The 11,426-nt window shown below is 49.2% G+C and overlaps 1 long non-coding RNA gene across 1 annotated transcript in view; it reads left to right on the top strand.

The window, feature by feature from the left end:
- Nucleotides 1–5,107: 5,107 nt before the first annotated feature.
- LOC137564295 (uncharacterized) overlaps nt 5,108–11,426 on the top strand; it is a 44,594-nt gene continuing 38,275 nt past the window's right edge. Inside the window, exons 1-2 of the long non-coding RNA XR_011030569.1 lie at nt 5,108–5,218; nt 7,882–7,966. This is a non-coding gene — a long non-coding RNA (uncharacterized lncRNA). The remainder of the gene's footprint in view (nt 5,219–7,881; nt 7,967–11,426) is intronic.

Here is an 11,426-nt window from a genome sequence, read left to right as displayed (position 1 = left end):
ATTTTCCTTCATATTAACATATGACAATACGAAATATATCAATATAAAGGATGGGATTAAAGTTTAAAGTTACCAGTAGTCAGTTAAACACACTTTTCAGTAGAAAAATACGCATATTACATACATATTAGAAAGACAGAGGGATTGGGTTCCCAAAAAGGAAGTGTTGTTTTGAAAAAGGCACAGTTGGGAGCTACTCTAAACCACTAATTTCAGGGACTGGGAAAAGGACACATTGGCACTTGAGGTTTAAAACAGTGGCAGCAAGCAAAACCACTGCGCCTGTGCGTCCTCGCTGACATCACTAATTATATTGCGCAGGCCCAGTACAGTCTGCGCAGTACGCTCCTGGTGACATCAGCGGGATCGCGGGCGCGACCATGCAAGCGCAGTGGTTTTCCGACTTTAAAGTCAGAAATTCCAGAAGTGAACCGGAGAGGGGGACAGGAGCATCGGTGAGTGGCTGCGTGGGCACAGGATGTCTGCGGGGGACCATTAGAAGCCACAGGTACAATCTAATCTTTTTTCCCCCTACACTAGTCCTTTAAAGCAGTGTTTCCCCACCCTGTCCTCAGGGCTCACCAATAGTGCATGTTTTGTGGAAATCCACAGAGGTAGTTAATCAGCTCTGCTGAGACACTAATTACCTCACCTGTGCATGTTTGTGGTTTTCTGCAAAAGTACTGTTGGTGGGCCTCGAGGACAGGGTTGGAGAACACTGCTCTAGGCCCCGTTCACACTGCACGCGTTTGTGTCCGTTTTTAAGGTACGCGTTTTGTGTGCGTTTTGCGAGGGCCAGAAAAATCAATGCAAAGGTATGGCCCTCGTTCACATATACGCGTGGCAAACGTATGCGTGGCAGAAACGCATAGTTGGATGCATTTCTGTGCGTCGCGCACAGAAACGCATTATAATGAAAGTCAATGGGCGCGCACTAAAAACGCATGGCATGCGTTTTTGTATGCGTATTCGGAGGTGCGTTTCTCGTCGGAAGTGTAGCTGACTCTTCCAGGTATGATCAAAAACGCATAAGGAAAAAACGCATACAAACGCATTACAAAAACGCGTACAAACGCGTACAAACGCATGCGTTTTTCCAGTGCGTTTACTACATGCGTTCTGCACGTTTTCCACACGCACATAATATGAACAGGGCCTTAGGGCTGGTGCACACCGAGCGGCTTTTTGGGCGTTTTCAGATCCGCTTGCGGCTGCGGATCTGCTTGGTCAATGTATCTCAATGGGGTGGTGCACACCAGAGCGGCAGGCGTTTTGCAGAAACGAAAAATGCCTGGGTGAGGCATTTTTTGGATTTCGGATGCGTTTCTGCCTCAATGTTAAGTATAGGAAAAACGCAAACCGCTCTGAAAAACGGCACTTCAGAGCGGTTTTGCAGGCGTTTTTGTTACAGAAGCTGTTCAGTAACAGCTTTACTGTAACAATATATGAAATCTACTATACTGAAAACCGCAGCAGCAATCCGCAAAACGCTAGCAAAACGCCTCATAAAAATAAAAAAAAGCGTTTAAAAATCTGCTAGCATTTTGCGGATCTGCTAGCGGGTTTTGGTGTGCACCAGCCCTAAAAGGATATATCTGGGGAGAAAGAAAGTTTCACTCACCTAGTACTTCTTCCAGCTTCAAGAAGTCTGTTGTGTCCCACGCCGTAGTCCCATGCTGCGCCAGGCCTGTGCTCTCCCCACTGGAAGATCGCGGCCGGGATCTTTTGCGCATACGCGGGTGTGCTCATGCTCCCGAAGCCTGGATTGCTCAGCGCTTGCGGTGTAGAGTGCTCCCAGCCACGGTAGGATGATCACTAGAGGAACGCAGCTCACCCGCGCAGAAGATCCCGACCCGGTCGCAATCTTCCAGGGGGAGAGTGGAGGCCTGGCTCAGCACTGGACTATTGCGTACGGCCTAGTGCACACCAGAGCGGTTCGGCAGCGTTTTCAGATCCGATTGCGGATGTGGAAACGCTAGGGTAATGTATTTCAATGGGGTGGTACACACCAGAGCGGGAGGCGTTTTGCAGAAACGCATACTCCCGGGCTGCTGCAGATTTTGGATTGCAGAGGCGTTTCTGCCTCCAATGTTAAGTATAGGAAAAACGCAAGCCGCTCTGAAAAACGGCAGTTCAGAGCGGTTTTGCAGGCGTTTTTGTTACAGAAGCTGTTCAGTAACAGCTTTACTGTAACAATATCTGAAATCTACTACACCAAAAACGCTTCACAAAACCGCAAAATGCTAGCTGAAACGCTACAGAAAAATAAGAAAAAGCGTTTCAAAATCTGCTCGCATTTTGGGGATCTGCTAGCGGGTTTTGGTGTGCACCAGGCCTACCAGACTTCTACGGGATGGAAGAAGCACCAGGTGAGTGAAACTTTTTTTTTTCACAGATAAGGGCCAGTGCACACCAAAAAGCGCTAGTGTAATTGCAAACGCTCAGCACTTTTTGAAGTGATTTTTGTAGGCGATTCTAGGCATGTGCCTAGCGATTTTCTAAGTATGCCTAGCGTTTTTTGGAGCGTTATAATGTAGCGCTTTTTATTTTTTGATACAGTAGAGCTGTAACTGAACAGCTACTGTAGCAAAAACGCTTGGAAAATCGCTCTGATCTAGCGCTTTTCAGAGTGATTTTCCACTTTCCTATACCAACATAGAGGCTGAATTGCCTCAGAAATCAGCTGTAATGTTGCAGGACCTGCGTTTGCGTTTGGGAGAAAATCACATTGCTCTGGTGTTCTCCATCCCATTCAAATACATTAGCCAAGCACTTTTCAAAGCCCTAGCGTTTTTAAAAGCGCACTTGGTGTGCACCAGCCCTCAATCCTTTAAAGTGTACCAGAAATGTTTAAATAAGCAACTTTTAAACTTACCAGGGGCTTCCTCTAGCTCTATGCCTCTTGAGCGCCTCTATTCCTCGGCTGTGTCCCACCGGTATACATCTCAGTCGTGGTTCATCGGGCATGCAAGGCCGTGTCACGCTCCCAAGGCCCAGGCCATTCCCCGTGGCCAAGGCTGCTCCTGGCGACAGTAGCGTGACATAGCTACACATGCGTGATGAACCACGACTGGCATATATACTGGGGGACAAGGCGAAGGAAGGAGCGGATGGAGCCCACGGCCAGCATGGGGCTGGAGGAAGCCCCAGGTAGGTATAAAAGCTGCTTATTCAAACATCTCTGGTTTCCTTTAACCACTTAAAGGGGTTCTCCAGGGGGTTTTGAAAATAAAATCTGACACTTGGGGCTTCTCTCTTCCCCTTGTAGCTGTAATGTCCCGCGCCATCCTCCTCTGATCCACCGTTCCCTGCCGCCGACACCAGGCAATTATTCGTCAGACAAGACGAATAATGCGTGCTCCCGCTCGCGTCATCGGAAGCTTACTGTGCAGGCGCAGTACACAGGTTTCTTGTACTGCGCAGTAAGCTTCCGATGACGTGCGCGGCCATGGGAGTGCAGCCGCAGTTGGATGGGATGCCGCGCTAGACCGGGGCTGGTGGCGGGGAACAACGGATAGGAGGAGGACGGCGCGGGACATTACAGCTACAGTGGGCTGATAGAAGCCCCAGGTAAGTGTCAGATTTTATTTTGAAAACCCCTGGAGAACCCCTTTAAAGTGGAACTGTAGATATAAAATAAACACAGTGTTTCACTTACCTGGGGCTTCCCCAAGCCCCCAGCAGCTGTCCTATCCTGCGCCGCGCCTCAACGAGTCTCCGTAACCCCGCCGCCGCTCGGCCCCGTACCTCGAGGCCAGTGCAGCCCTGTCAAGCGTATCCTTTCTTCGCGTTCCCCTCTGCAATAGCGCAGTGGCCCGGCGGCGAAACCGAAAGTAGCTGGCGGAGGGCGAACGGAGGCTCGTTGAGGAGCGGCGCGGGACAGGACGGCTGCTGGGGGCTTGGGGAAGCCCCAGGTAAGTGAAACAATGTGTTTAAAGGGAAGGTTCAGGGACGCTTTGAAAAAAATAAAAATCCAAATCCACTTACCTGGGGCTTCCTCCAGCCTGTGGCAGGCAGGAGGTGCCCTCGCCGCGGCTCCGCAGGCTCCCGGTCTCCTCCGGTGGCGCACCCGACCTGGCTAGGCCGGCTGCCAGGTCGGGCTCTTCTGCGCTCCAATGTGCGTCTCACTGGTGCGCGCTGACATCATCGGACGTCCTCCGGGCTGTACTGTGCAGGCTCAGCAGTACAGCCCGGAAGACGTCCGATGACGTCAGCGCGCCCACGTTAGGCGCATTTTGGAGCGCAGAAGAGCCCGACCTGGCAGCCGGCCTGGCCAGGTCGGGTGCGCCACCGGAGGAGACCGGGAGCCTGCGGAGCCGCGGCGAGGGCACCTCCTGCCTGCCACAGGCTGGAGGAAGCTCCAGGTAAGTGGATTTGTATTTTTATTTTTTTCAAAGCGTCCCTGAACCTTCCCTTTAATAGGAATCTACAGTTCCACTTTAAGTACCAGCGGTCTCTGCCCCCCAGAGACCGCTAGTACAATACCAACGGAATTCCAAAGAATCGCAGGGCATACCCGCTGCACGCCGGGATCACTTTCATTGGCTCCTGACCGTGTGTAACAATGTAAGCCTATGGGAGCGGCATTACATTGATAGACACGGCCAGGAGCCAATGAAATCGGCTCCTGACCACTCACATGGATCTGCCGTCATAGAGACAGGCAGAGCCAATGAGCTGCGGCGAGATACGTCGGGATTAAACGGCGAGATCGGTGGGGAGCGGCGAAAACTGCGAATGCGCGCTGCGGCAGTGATTGAAAACTACGCCCTGCCAGCGAGGTAACCACCAAAACAAGACGTAGAGTGCAGGAACAATCACAGAGGTCACAGGACTGTCAGCACTCACCTCTCTGACTCAGTACCTCACACAATGGTCATATTCGATGCAGCTTTTCTAGAGATGTCTTTGAAAAAAGTCATTAGTCATTAGGCCCAGAGATCTGTACCCAGAATATAGATAGAAGTGCTGAAGGAGTATCTTCCTTTGCCAGAGCCAATACCTGACCACGCCCACATCTCCCTTCTCCTCACAGGAAAGATCTGGGCGGGATCAGCCCTGTGCTCACAGCAGCACCTCCAGGCTCCTCCCTCTTCACCACATGAGACTCGGAGATGGTGGATGGGAAGATGTTTTGACAAAACAGAGAATGTAGTCCTTTCCAGCCAAGCAATATGTGATGTAGCACAGGAGGTCAGCATGAAATCCAGCCAGTCAGGTAATCAAAAGGCAATAATGCACCATGGCTTATGTGTAATAGACAAAACTTTACATAGATATATTGCAAATTATGGCATAGTCCTCACAAAGTGTCAAGAACACAAGCCTCCACTAAGGGCCTATTCACACCAGAGTGTTTTGCCGCGATTTTGGCAAAACGATCAAACGCTAGCGCAATGAAACCCTATGGGCCCGGTCTTACTTGGGCTTTTTGCGCTAATTGCTGCAAATGCAAACGCGTCGCCTGTACCATTTTCAGGTGATTTCCCGGCGATCGCGTTTCAGTGCTATAGAAGCGCTAAACACAATTGTGGCAAAATCGGCGCAGTGTTCAGTGGTTTTTCCGTGTGAAATTGCGGGAAAATCACTCCTGCAAAACGCCAGCAAAAATCGCCGGCGTTTTGTAAGTGTGAATGGGGCCTAAGGGCTTGTTTCCATACAGTGCGCTTTCAGCCGCAATTATGGAAACATGATCGCAGGGACAGCAGACAGTGCATAGACTGCACTCTCTGCTATTTCCATTCATGCTCTGCAATTCACTTTTGAAACGCAGCGCATGGTTGACAGTAATATGAATGGGTAGTGATGCTAAATGCGGAGCCGCGTGGCCCTGCGTTACATGGAAACGAGCCCTAACGGCTTGAGGTGAACTCGCTGGGAACTCTCTGGAAGATCCTAGCTGCCCTCCTTTTCAAGCACGAGTGAGGCCATGCTTGCGCAGTAACAAAAGGCAGCTCTGGCATACTTTGCAGGCACAGCCGTACTTGCACAGGCGCAGTATGGCTGTGCTTGTACATAAAGAGTAGCGCCGCCCGGTTCTGAAATCTGGCAAGCTGTTGCTGGATTCCTTTTGGGGGGCCGCATGCAGCAATGATGGTCCGGAAAACAGCGTAGAAAGCATCTACAAGAGGTTCGCTTGAGGTGCACTTTGTTGTGTATCTGGGATCAAAAAGGTCTCAGGTTTTATACTTACCTGGGGCTTCCTCCAGCCCCTTTGAGGCTGCTCGTTCACTTGCCGTCTACCCAGGCCGCTCCTGTACCCCACTCAGGGCAGGATTTACCATAAGGCACTGTAGACACGTGCCTACAGGGGTCAGATGATGGAAAGGTGGCTCATTCCCCTGCCTAAGTGCCTCCCTCCTGCCTTATCTAGGCAGAATCCCAAGCGAAAATTAGAGGTTACTCACCCAGTTCTCAGCATTCCGCTGTCCAGATCTCCCTTCCGGGGCACCTCTCGCTACCTTATACTTGGGGGAACCCCTAGCTGCTTAAAACTGAGGATAGCTCTGGCTACCTAATACTAAGGGGCCCCTGTAGCTACCTATGATGGGCAAAGGAACTAAAGGAGAAGTGACAGTGGGTGGGTGTATGTAGGTTCATGGAGGGGGAAGTCTATGGTGCCAGGACATCTGTGCCTATGGGCTGCTGTGATGTAAACCCGGGCCTGATCCCACTGGATGCCCATTACTGTGGCTGAGTCGCGCAACTTCACCAGAGTGGCTGATGACGTGTGATTTGCCCAGTGTACTGGGCCGTCCAGCGGGTACTGGAGCAGCCTGGGGAGACGGCAAGTGGCCTCAAGGGGGCTGGAGGAAGCCCCTGGTAAGTATAAAACCTGAGACCTCTTTGGTCTCAGGTACACTTTAAAGTACCGTCTGAGGCCTAGTGCACACCAAAACCGCTAGCAGATCCGCAATATGCTAGCGGTTTTGGGAGCTGATTTCAGAGCGATTCTAGGTATGTTAAGAGAGGTTTTGGGTGCGTTTTTGTGTAGCAGATTACACATATTGTTACAATAAAAGCTGTTACTGAACAGCTTCTGTAACAAAAACGCCTGGCAAACCACTCTGAAGTAGCGTTTTTCAGAGCGGTTTGCGTTTTTCCTATACTTTACATTGAGGACGAAACGCTTCTGCAAACCGCAAACGTGCAGCAGGAGGCACGTTTGCGGCTGGGCAAAAAACTCAAACCGCTGGTGTGCACCATTGCAATACATTAGCCAAGCGTTTTTACAGGCGGATGCGGCCGGCGGATCGCTCCAAAAACCGCTCGGTGTGCACTAGGCCTGAGTGAGTTTTCATTGTTAGCTGTGTGAGTGGTGCTGTGACATATGTCATTTAGTCACTACTAGTCTAAAATATTTGACTGGGTTGCCTGTCAAATATGGAAGAGGTTCAAGGGGCAGTCCTCTACCCTTTCCCAGTGGCGCAGCAATAGGGGTTGCAGAGGTCTCGACCACACCAGGGCCCTCCCTCAACTGCAGTATTAGCCCTTTATTAGTCCTGTGCTGGTAATAATCCCTTCTATAGAAACCTTGAATAGTAGTTATCATTAACAAGCTTTTCCCCAGACCCTTCTTGCACCTCCGACACTGTGTTGTCCTTGGCAGGTTTTGGTGAACCGCATCAATTATTATGTATAAAGTGCTTGGGGAAGGGCCAGTGTAAAACTCGCACCGGGGCCTTAGCTACGCCACTGCCCTTTCACACCCAGTTCACTCCCCCTAGTTTCTGCCATTTGCGTACGTTCTTGATGACATTGCATCCAGTGCATGTGCATTACAGTCTCTTGCTCTTGAACATTGTGCACTGATGGAAGAAAAGAGAAGGTGAGGAGAATCAGCAGGTGGTAAGTAATGTTGTCATGTGTTTCTTTCCATAGGTACCGTTCGGTTTAGGAGTACTCTAAAGTGTACCTGTCATGACACAAGGGGTCACAGCGTCTGGAGACCTTACAGTTAACCCAGGTATGCATATATTTTAAAATTTGTCTTACCTCAAGCTTACATTAAAGTGTACCCAAGCCGAAGATTGGGTACAGAATCAGATACTTATCTAAAGAGAGGGAAGCCTCATGATCCTATTAAGTCTTCCCTCGCTGGTCTGATGTTCCTTGTCACTGAGCGTGTCTCCCCTTCCACCGCCCCCCCCCCCCCCCCCCCCCCCCCCGCAGATTAGCGATAGGGCATTGTTGCTAATCATATCGGGGCCATGCAGCTTGCTTTCACGTATCGTGGCCTGTCTGCCAGAGCTGCAGGCACTGTGCTACTGCGCGTGCGGGCTCGCGCGGCTGCTGCCCGGCCATGATACAGGAAGACGAGCTGCGCTGCTCTGATGTGGAGGGGGGCCGTGCTCAGCAACAGCGGGATTCAGACCACCGAGGGAAGCCTCAATAGGATCCTGAGACTTCCCTCTCTTCAGGTTAAGGTCTGATTTTAAATTTAAAGTGTACCAGAGACCAGAAAAGTAAAGATTTGATACTTACCCGGGGCACCCTCCCGCCCCTTAAACACATGTGAATCCTACACCGTCCTACCGAGGTCTGCTGTTCAGCCCCGGTAACGGGCTCAGTCTGGGTCTTCTGCGCATGAACTTTCCTCCCGCACATGCGCAGTAGACCAGACTGATGCAACTGAATCAGTTTTATGGGGCAAGAGGAAGCCCCGGTAAGTATCAAATCATTACCTTACCAGGTCTCTGGTTTACTTTAAGGTCCTGCCATAGCATATTGATTATTATTTATATAGCGCCAACATCATCCACAGCGCTGTACAGAGTATATTGTCTTGTCACTTAACTGTCCCACAGAGGGCTCACAGTCTTATCCCCACCATAGTCATATGTCTATATGTATCATGTAGTGTATGCATCGTAGTCTAGGGCCAATTTAGGGAAAACCACTTAACTTATCTGTATGTTTTTGGGACCTGGGAGGAATCCAGAATGCCCGGAGGAAACCCACACAGACACGGGGAGAACATACAAACTCTGTGCAGATACCGGTAGTGCCCAGGCTGGGATTCAAACCAGAGACCCATCACTGCAAGGCGAGAGTGCTAACCACTATGCTACCACGCTGCCCGATGGGGGTTCAAGTCAATCCAAAACTTCTTAAAGAAACAATTAAAAATGAAAGCTATTATCGTGTAACTTCACATTTCTGTCTTCCACGCAGATCTAATTCTTCAGCCTGGCCCAAACATGCTCTGCTTCCACAAAAAAAAAAACTCACGACATCTACTTTATTACTCCAAGACCCCCGCATACAGCTGTGCTGCTGACAACAGTTTACACTCCGTCGTGTAATCATCACATATTTATCTTGTTCATTTGTTTAAAATAGTCGCCCTTATTTCATGCGAGCTCTGCAAACAATCGTTTGTGCGTGTAAAAAAATAAAGAGGCCCGTTGAACAATCCTGTTTTAGGAAAACTCACACACAGGAACACAAAGACCTCACAACTGGAGTGCGGGATTCTGGGAGGGACGTGTTCCAAGCATAAAGCATATTTGGCATTCCTAAGTTCACAAAACATAGGTCTGAGCTTACAAAACATCTCAAGCAAGTGATTTATTTCTTGATAACATCGTGTAAGATCCCTGAGCAGGGGCTTGTCGGAGCTTGCGAGGCTTCTGCATTGTTTCCCAGTGACAATGTGGTGTATAATAATATTATTGTTTTCTCAGACAATTAAAACGGGGTAGCCTATCTCGTCTTTTGTTCTCCACCACTGAATCACATGTCAGCTTTGAGAAACATGATCGCCCTCACCCGTCACGTCCCGGACGGTGAACGGGCTACAATGGCGCTGCGCCTACCCAACACCTCTCTCACAGTTTGGTATTATTCTCAACCCATCTGAGCGCGGCAGTGATGGGAAAATCTAGCCTGAGCCTATTCTTCACGGGAAGGCCTTTGTCCTGAGCAAACATGGAGACCACGGATGAAGCCTTAGGCCTCCCTATTGTGTTCCTGGTTTTTGCCACATAAAAAAAAAATAAAAAGCAAGAAAGAAGAAAAAACTAATTTTGATAGAGTTGTGCAGAATCCTTGAATGTCTATTGGATGTCGGCAATTGTCTTGCTCTGACCTCAATTTGGTACTGTAGGGTCCCTTGAAAGCACTGTCTGATGTCACAATGGAGCCATTCTTCTGCTTTCAGCCAAAAGGATTAGTTAAAAGGGGTGACATTCCGTGCGCTGGGTTCCAAGTGCTCGCAGAGACAAAAGCCTGAGATGTTTTTGAAGTTATTTTTAATTGAGTTGAACTAATTTAATAAAGGTCCCAAGGATGGAGAGGAAAGAATAGAAGGAGGGGGGACAACAAAACAAAAGAGAAAGCGATTGTTTTCTCGGCGCTCTGTTACTCCGCTTTTCTTTTCAGAGTTTTCAGGAACAGTAGCTGCATTTAGAACGACCGGGAGCAACTTTAATAAACTGTTCCAAAAAAACGTCTCTTTCAGGGAGCGCGACGGCTTATAAATAAATACGTCAGAAGAAATTCAGCATAAAGCGCATCTGCAACCGGCTCGCCAAAATGAATTCCACTTTTAATGACAGAGGGCCGCTGAAAGTGTTTCCTGAAAGGAAGAAAGGGCCGCCTCTCATTATGACTCACTAATCCGTCTATGGAAATCATTTTCTGAGCCGAAAAGGTGTACATAAAATGTAATTCAATTCAAGAGAAAAAACAATGTTACAGGACTGAAGTGAGAGGGATATGGAGGCTGCCATATTTATTTCCTTTTAAACAATACACATTGCCTGGCAGCCCTGCTGATCTATTTGGCTGCTGGAGTGTCTGAATCACACCAAAAACAATCTTGTCAGATCCGACAATAATGTCAGAAACACCAGATCTGCTGCATGCTTGTTCAGGGTCTATGGCTAAAAGTATTAGAGGCAGAGGATCAGCAAGACAGCCAAAGACAAGACACATGCATTATTTAAAAGGGAATAAATGTCAGCCTCCAAATCCCTCTTGCTTCAGTTGCCCTTTGAGCAATACCAGTTGCCTGGCTGTCCTTCTGATCATCTGCCTCTAAACTTAGCCATAGACCCTGAACAAGCATGCAGCAGATCTGGTGCTTCTGACATTATTGTCGGATCTGACAAGATTAGCTGCATGCTTGTTTCTGGTGTAAATTCAGACACCGCTGCAGCAAAATAGATCAGCAGGGCTGCCAGGCAACTGGTATTGTTTAAAAGGAAACAATTATGACAGCCTCCATATTCTTCTCACTTCAGTTGTCCTTGAAACAATACCAGTTCAGTGTTCTCCCCAGGCTCTTTTAGCCGGGTGCTCCACCCGCCTAATTTTGGTGAGCACCCGCCTCATGCCCCTCCTATTCTGTAAGTAGAGTTGCTTTAGCCCTGCATTCTTCCCTCGCACCCCACCTGGCTACTTTTTCATGCAACCCGGCTGGA

The sequence above is a fragment of the Hyperolius riggenbachi genome, chromosome 3 (genome assembly GCF_040937935.1).
Source record: "Hyperolius riggenbachi isolate aHypRig1 chromosome 3, aHypRig1.pri, whole genome shotgun sequence".
Taxonomy (NCBI): Eukaryota; Metazoa; Chordata; class Amphibia; order Anura; family Hyperoliidae; genus Hyperolius; species Hyperolius riggenbachi.
The sequence above is the reverse complement of the archived record's forward strand: the minus strand, read 5'-3'. Positions and strand labels throughout refer to the sequence as shown.